Source organism: Eriocheir sinensis, chromosome 4 (genome assembly GCF_024679095.1).
Source record: "Eriocheir sinensis breed Jianghai 21 chromosome 4, ASM2467909v1, whole genome shotgun sequence".
Lineage (NCBI taxonomy): Eukaryota > Metazoa > Arthropoda > Malacostraca > Decapoda > Varunidae > Eriocheir > Eriocheir sinensis.
The window spans coordinates 3326458-3335148 of NC_066512.1; positions in this window are offsets into that span (position 1 = coordinate 3326458).

Below are 8691 nucleotides of genomic sequence, written 5' to 3' on the forward strand. Positions count from 1 at the left end.
GGTTCACGGATAGAGAGGTCGGTAATACAAGACACTTTCGCTTCTCACATCAGTTATTTCTAAAGGTCAAAGAGGGGATCAATCGGGTTCTAATGAGTCTTTCTTTAGGCTCATGCTACAGAGGAAGGGTCAAACTACTACCAGGGTCATGAAACTACCTCTGGAAATGCCCACAACACCTACGAAAGCCTTGTCAAATATGTGAACTTGGGCGACGAAATGTTTTAAAATACGACCCAGAAAGTTAATATCCGTCAGGGTTACTTTATTCACAAAAACATACACAGGTCATGGGCACAAACGAGACACATAGGAAACATGTTTGTGTGTATATGCGTGTGTGTGAATGTTGTACTGTGTAGGCAGCATTTATGTGTTGGTGTGTGTAGTAAACCTACGCGTCGCTATAGACCAGGACTCGTATCCTCAGACGCTTCGGGCTCTTATTACTGCTATTTTTCACGGCCCCAGAGACGACAAAACAGGTTCTCAGAAGTGTTTTCCCCATTCACGGCACACAAACCTTGGAAATCTACCGCCAGGGAGTTGAAACCACCCATGAGAATTCCTACAACATCTGCTGGAGCCCTTTTAACTAGCTGTACCAAGGTGTCGAAACGCTAGAGAATATGGCCCAGTGCTCGTAGTGTAATTTTTGTAAACAGCCTTTCAAAAACAATCTCGCAAACGCTAAGTAATATTTACCTTCACTAACGCCAAACTGCTCCAGGATCTCAAAGTTGAATCATCATTTACCTGAAAAGAGAGAGAAAAAACACGATGAGCTTCATTTCAAGACAAAAAAGAAGACCTACGATACCTTAGTCTTATAATAGGCGTAGTTTCTGCTCCGCTTTGAAGAAAACTGCAACTTTTGGGAGCTGCCACTTACAGGAAATCTTTCCTGAGTGGCGGTGGAAGGATTTAATTAGGGACAAAGGCGGTGGGCGGCGGGCGGTGGACAGACCCTTGGGCGGCTTGCAGAGGGAGAGACGCAGTGGATATGCCACGGCCGGTATTTCAGATGCTTCTACCTATCACATCAACTATTTACAAAGGCCAAAAAGGAGAGTAATCAGGTTTTAATGAGTATTTTCTTATGTTCTAGGTACAAAAGAAAGGTCAAACTACCATCAGGGTCATTAAACTACCCCTGAAAATGCCCACGACTCCTATGCAAACTGTGCCAAATATGTGTGGGGGGATGCTGAGAGAGAGAGAGAGAGAGAGAGAGAGAGAGAGAGAGAGAGAGAGAGAGAGAGAGAGAGAGAGAGAGAGAGAGAGAGACACGCCGTGGGTATCAACACTGCACTCACACAAAAAAAGCTAAAAAAATGCCGTGTGGGCGAGTTTAATCAAGGGCAGCGTTTCTACGGGCGCAGTTTAGTGAGATGGGCCGCGGAAGGGTCGACGAAAGAGCTGTCAGCGCTGCCTACCGCCTGTATGTCTTGCTGGTGTGTGTGTGTGTGTGTGTGTGTGTGTGTGTGTGTGTGTGTGTGTGTGTTTAACCATTTATCATAATACGTTACAAGTTTACCATAAAATTGGTGATAACAAAAAAATAACTTTCATAATATACAAAAACTACACAAAACTTAATCCCCCCCCACACCCACCCACACACACATACCCCCCACACCCCCACACCCACACACATACCCCCCCTCCCCCACACACACACATACATCCACCCCCCTCACCCCCCCCATACACACACGCTATTCACAAAGACACATGCATTTACTGAAGTTCCTCGGGTCGGGGTTTACTGTGGTGCGAGTTGTAAGCAGGCAGAGCATCAAGCGGTCCAACTCGTTATGCCTCGTCTGTACCCGCGGGATTGCACCTAACACCCGACGCTACGCTAAGCTCTTTCACGCACTTAAAATTTCCCTTGTCAATTTCCCCATTCTTCCTTCTTCCTCCTGTTCTGCTCTTTACTCTTTCCTCCATTCCTGTTTCCTCACTCCCTCCTTCCCTCCTCCCTCGTCCGTACCCGCGGGATTGCACCGAACACCCGACGCTACGATAGACTCTTGCACACACTTAAAATTTCACTTCTCAGCCTACCCTTCCTTCCTACTTCCTCCTGTTCGGCTCTTTAGTCCTTCCTCCATTCCTGCTTCCTCACTCACTCCATCTCTCCTCCCTCGTCTGTACCCGCGGGATTACACCTAACACCCGACGCTACGCTAAGCTCTTTCACGCACTTAAAATATCACTTGCCAATCTCCCCTTTCTTTTTTCCTCCTGTTCTGCTCTTTACTCTTTCCTCCATTCCTCCTTCCCTCCTCCCTCGTCTGTACCCGCGGGATTACACCTAAAACCCGATGCTACGCTAGGCTCTTGCACGCATTTAAAATTTCACTTGTAAGCCTACCTTCTTCCTCCTGTTCTGCTCTTTACTCCTTCCTCCATTCCTGCTTCCTCACTCCCTCCTTCCACACACTTAAAATTTCACTTGTCAATCTCCCTTTACTTCCTTCTTCCTCCTGTTCGGCTCTTTACTCCTTCCTCCATTCCTGCTTCCTCACTTCCTCCTTCCACACACTTAAAATTTAACTTGTCAATCTCCCTTTTCTTTCTTCCTCCTCCTGTTCTGCTCCTTACTCCTTCCTCCATTCCTGCTTCCTCGCTCCCTCCTTCCCTTCCCTTCATCCTTCCAAAGAGCCACTAACTAATCAGGACTCGTATTCTCAAACGCTTCAGGCTCTTAATACTAATACTTTTGAAGGCCAAGAAGAAGTTAAGATAGTTTCTCATAAGTGTTTTCCTCCCGTTCATGGCACAGAAACCTCGCAAATCTACCTCCAGAGTCTTGAAACAATCCACGAAAATCATTATTACTTTTACTAGAGCCTTTTAACTAGATGTACTAAGGTGTCGAAATATTTGAGAATATGGGCCAAGAGTCTAATAAATTAATCGCACACAACAAAGCTTTCATAACCCACTGATGAATAGAGGACGAGTCAGCCCTCACCACTGTAACACATGCCTGGCCTTCACACTCGAGCCAGGATGAATAAAAGGGCTATTACACTGGGCAAATTTTCCGTGGATCTTCAGTCAAACCACGATTTCTGCTGGCGTTGATCTCATATTTCCGGTGTTTTTCTGACGTGTCCGCGATCTCCCAAGGCTGAAGGACGACGGTATCACTCACCTTCATCAGCAGCAGCAAAATCAAGAAACAAATGAAAACCACGCCAGCGGTTTGACTGAAGATCCACGGAAAATTTGGTCAGTGCAATAGCCCCTTAAAGAATGGTTCCTTACACCTCGGGGCTGAGAGGACCAACCAGCTTGCCCCAAACGCGTGGATATCACACCTCTGAGGACGATTAAGGGTAAGGAGATGAACACCGAGGCAACGCGCAGCTATAATGTACGCCCCAAACTTCACTTTACTAACTTATTATACCTCTAAGAAAGATGAACAGTGATAATCAACATGTACTGAGCCTCCTTCCTTAACCTCTCTACCTTCCTTTTCCTCAGGGGACAGTAACAGCACCAAGCAATGGGCGTCATTAATAATAATCAGCCTCATATTTCACGGCCTTCACCACCCGCCCCATTCTTGCATAATTAGCAGAATGAGACGGGGGTATTTTTGTCCGCGGCTGTGTGACAGCATCGTTAGCGTGGCGGCGCCCTGGGCCAGACATTACTTCCGAGGAGGACCTGTAATTAACTCGCTTCCAGGCCGCCTGTGTCACTTCCTGGCCCCCTCGTTCCCTCCCTCCGCCTCCTCCTCACATGCACGACTCAGCCAGCGACGCGTTAACTCGCCGGACCTCCTCGCTAAGTAGAAAGGCGAAGGACTCCAAGCAAAAGAGACGCTGGCTAAAACTCGTGCAGAGAGAATAATGTTTTTTTAAGGTGAAGTGTTACGAATTCACTAATTTACGAATACACTTCTTTAAAAAGTCAAGGCAGGGCAGACACAAGCCGGAGTCACGACGCGGAGGACAGCAAGAAGAAGAGACGTTGGTTAAAACATGTGCAGAAAATATAATGTTTGTTGAGGTGAAGTTTTACGAATTCACTCATTTAAAAGGCGGTGCGCACACTATAGCTGCGCGTGGCCTAATTATTCCGTTCCGTTGGTCCTTTGAGCCTGTGGTGGGGGAGTACCCTTGACCTCGAGACACAGCGCACTTCAACTGACGTGGGTAGTTTGGCACCGGGTTAACTAATTATTCGTACAGTAAGGGAAGCAGCTCAAGGGCAAAAATATAAAAAAAACCCTGCTAAAAACTGCTCATATAAAAAAAAAAATAATAGTGAGTTGCCAAAAGAGAAACTCCGTATAATAGACTGAGGTCCATTTCATCAAACTTTTCGCTCATTGAATCAGGGGACAGAAATGGGGGTTGGGGCGGGGCAGAGAGGGGGTCAGGGAGGTTGGGGCAAGAGGGGTGTTGGAGAGGGAAGTTGGGGCGAGAGGGGGTCGGGGTAAGGGAGGTTGGGGCAAGAGGGGGGTTGGAGAGGGAGTTGAGGCGAGAGGGGGTCGGGGCAAGGGAGGTTGGGGCAAGAGGGGGGTTGGAGAGGGGTAGAGAGGGAATTGGGGCGAGAAGGAGTCGGGGCAAGGGAGGTTGGGGCAAGAGGGGGGTTGGAGAGGGGTAGAGAGGGAGTTGGGGCGAGAGGGGGTCGGGGCGGGGTAGAGAGGTAGGTCGGAGCGAGGAGGGAAGGCATGTGAATTATTACCGAGGTCCATATTATCATGCTCCAAAGGCTCTCGGGGAAGTTGTCGGGGTTTTCATGGGTGGTTTCCTGAGCCTGACGGTAGCTGTGCAAGGCTTCCGCGCTGTGAACGGGAATAACACGCATGACAACCAGACGTAGCTCCTCTCTGGCCTTGAAAAAACGTTCGCAACAAGAGCCGCAAACGTTTGATCGTGCGTGTGTGAATCAGCAAGTAACCGGTAACATCCTCAAGCTGCGTCTGTACTAAAGCTGCTTGCCTGTTGAATGTGAGCCTTAGCACTGGGATGACAATAGAGAATAGACGATTACTCCCACACTTAGATAGTTTATCGCCGGGTAAACTAAGTATGATAGAGACCGAATCAGCAAGTAATCGGTGCCATACTCAAGCTGCGTCTGTACAAAAGCTGCTTGCCTGCTGAAGTTTCCCCCGAGCACATTATCAGTATGCAGGAACCTCAATTGAAGCCTAAAGTCTGGGGTAACTAGAGATGATTGCTCGCTAAACTTTATCTGAACGTATTATGAGTGGGCTGAAATCACTCTCTCTCTCTCTCTCTCTCTCTCTCTCTCTCCTGAATACGTAATTCCATTCGACTAAAAGCGGTCAGTTCGAGAATCACAACATATTATTTGCACCGACCAAACTTTGCTTTTAGTTCGCACGAGTCCTGAATAACTATCACCCGAGCCGCGGCGCCGTCACGCGAGGCGGACTGGGCGGGCGGCACATTCCCAATCTCTAAGGGTGTGTGGGGTTCTGTGAACAACTCGTTCGCTCTTCCAACTAACCACGGAATGTTCGGAATGTTCTGGAAACACCTAAATTCCCCCAAGATATGCTAACCAAACATCTAACCTAACCTTGACTTAACCTAACCAAACTAACCCTGTTCAAGAGCGGGCATTCTTAGACGCTTTCACCTCTTACATAATTTCTTAGGCCAAAAAAGAGGTAAGACGCGTCCTCATGAGCGTTTTTTTACGTTCACGATACACAGCCTTTGTCAGACTCATCTAACTACCCATGGAAAAGCCCACGACTCCTGCGAAACCCATGTCAAATGTATATGTTTGGGCGATGACATGCTTAAGAATGTGGCCCAAAGACTCAATGGGACGACACACCCCTTACAACAACTGCCGCACTTTGGCCGCAGCACAGCGGGCCGTGGCAGTGTATGGGTCTGCGGCCGCCGGGCACGAAGGTAACTTGTCGCCGCTCTCTGCCACAGCCTTGCGTGCTGCCGCGGCGCCGAACCGACCCGTCACGACGCTAACTGAGCACAGAACACGATGCAAATGCAAAACAGGTTCCTGGAAAGCTTTTAAAACGATTATGTGAATATTGTATTATGACTGCGGGGCAGCAATGTGTGCCGTGCGGTGCCTCCGTGTTAGGTACAACAGGAAAAAGCTCCCGCCGCTTCCTGTTACCTGAGCATAAAAGTTGGGCAGCAAACCATTAATCAGAGGCGTCAGTGTACCGGCGAGGCATCATTAATACCACGCACAGGAAAACTGAGCGCCAAAAATTATCTTTCGTGGAAGACGGAGGAGTCTTGCGAAGCCGCTGTCTTGGCTTCCCCTTGAGACAACTCGAGCGGACAGTGGCCAATGGTGCATGATTTCCGCTGCTTTAAGTTCCCAATGACCCCGCTGGGCAGGGTGGCCGCGGCCCCTCCCGCTAGTGGCCCGCCGCCGCCCCGCACACCCAAGGAAGCTCTGCCGCAGATGTGCGTTCGGCCCAGACTGGCGTGCGTGGCGTGCGACCTTAATAACCGCCCGGCTGGTTTCTTATCAACTAATGACAGGGATCCATTCTGTCCGCGGCCGCCCGAGCGTGTGCCGCCACTCCAGGGGCGAAGTGACGCTGCAAGGTTTTGTCAATCTGGTTACAAGGCAGCTTCGTCATTTGTGTAAATTTATAAATAGTTTTATTGCCGCGCTGATCACATTCGCGGCCTTGTGCTTAACGAACGCTAAGTGTTGAGTCACCTCTTGAAAAGTTATCTATTTTATGCTGTCCCGATAATTACACACGCGCGCACATACAGGCAACGACGACAACGACAATGAAACGGGGAAATGTACCTCAGCTCTCTTTTCCTATTTACTGTCTCCGTCTGTATGGAATGACAACCTCACTAAGTATCATGCGTATATCTGACAACGAAACCGGCAAATGTAACTCAGCAATCTTTTCCATTTAATATTTCCGTTCATACAGAATGACAACCACAATAAGTATCATGCGTATCTCAGACAACGAAACGGGTAAATATAACTCCGCAATCTTTACCATTTACTATTTCAGTCTATAAAGATTCCTAATCCTCCTCCTTGTCTTGCCTTGCTTCACTCCTTCTTTCTCTTCGTCTCTTCTCTCTTCCTTCCTCTCCCCCTCTCACTTTCCTAGCTTTTATCCTCTTCTTCATCTCTCCATACCTTTCCTCTTGTTCCTCTCTCCTCTTTCTCTTTTTGCCTTGCTACCCTCTTTAGGTCTTCTTTCCTGTCCCTCTTTCTCTTCCTTTTGCTCCTCTCTCCTCCTCGTCGTGCCTTTCTTCTCTCTTGCTCTCTCTTCCCTTTCTCTTTTCCTTCCTCCCTGCCACTCTCTCCCTCCACTCCTTCTCTTTTCTCTTTATTTCTCCATACCTTTCCTTCCCCTTTGCATCTCTCTCCTTCTCATCTTCCTCATCCTTTTCTTCTTCATCTCTTTTCTCTTCCTTCCTGCCTTTCTCTCCTCAGTGTTCTTCCTTTTCTTCGTGTATCCATATCTTTCCTTCTCTCTCTCTCTCTCTCTCTCTCTCTCTCTCTCTCTCTCTCTCTCTCTCTCTCTCTCTCTCTCTCTCTCTCTCTCTCTCTCTCTTATGCATCGATGCAGCAAATAAAGCGAACAGAATGTTGGGCTTCATTAAAAGAAACTTTTTATTTAAGAATAAAGATGCAATACTTCCGCTCTACAATAGTTTAGTCAGACCCCACTTGGAATATGCGGTACAGTTTTGGTCTCCCCACCATGCAAAGGACATTGCTAAACTAGAAGGTGTTCAGCGTCGAGCAACAAAAATGATCCCTTCCTTGCGAAACAAATTCTACGAAGAAAGGCTTTCCACCCTTAACATGTTCTCTCTTCAGAAACGTCGCCTCCGAGGAAAACTGATCGAATGTTTTAAAATACTTAATGGTTTCACGAATGTAGACAGAACAAAATTGTTTACGATCGATGACACTTTGCGAACGAGGAACAATGGCATAAAACTCAAATGTAGACAAATAAATTCAGACTGCACCAAATTTTTCTTCGCCAACGTTGTAGTGCGAGAATGGAATAAGCTCCCACCGTCAGTGGTCCAGTGTAACACGATTGACTCCTTTAAAAACAAGCTCGACCGTCACTTCCTTCAACTTAATATTAACTAAAGTAGAAAAGCAATGTTTTGGAGCCATCTAATTAATGTAGAATCACTTAGGTTTAAGGACAGACCACCTAGTCTGGACCATGGGGTCTGTGTGGTCTGATTTTCTATGTAATTCTATGTAATTCTCTCTCTCTCTCTCTCTCTCTCTCTCTCTCTCTCTCTCTCTCTCTCTCTCTCTCTCTCTCTCTCTCTCTCTCTCTCTCTCTCTCTCTCTCTCTCTCTCTCTCTCTCTCTCTCTCTCTTCATCTCTTTTCTCTTCCTTCCCTCCTTTCTCTCCTTAGCGCTCTTCCTTTTCTTCATTTCTCCATGTCTTTCCTTTCCCTTGCATCTCTCTACCTCTCCTCTTCCTCATCCTCTTCATCTCTTTTCTCTTCGTTCCTGCCTTTCTCTCCTCAGTGTTTTTCCTTTTCTTCATTTCTACATATCTTTCCTTCCTCTTGCATCTTTTTCCCTCTCCTCTTCTTCATCTTATACTTCTTCATCTCTTTTCTCTTCCTTCCTGCCTTCTTTTTCTTCATTTCTCCATATCTTTCCCTCCCCTTGCATCTCTCTCTCT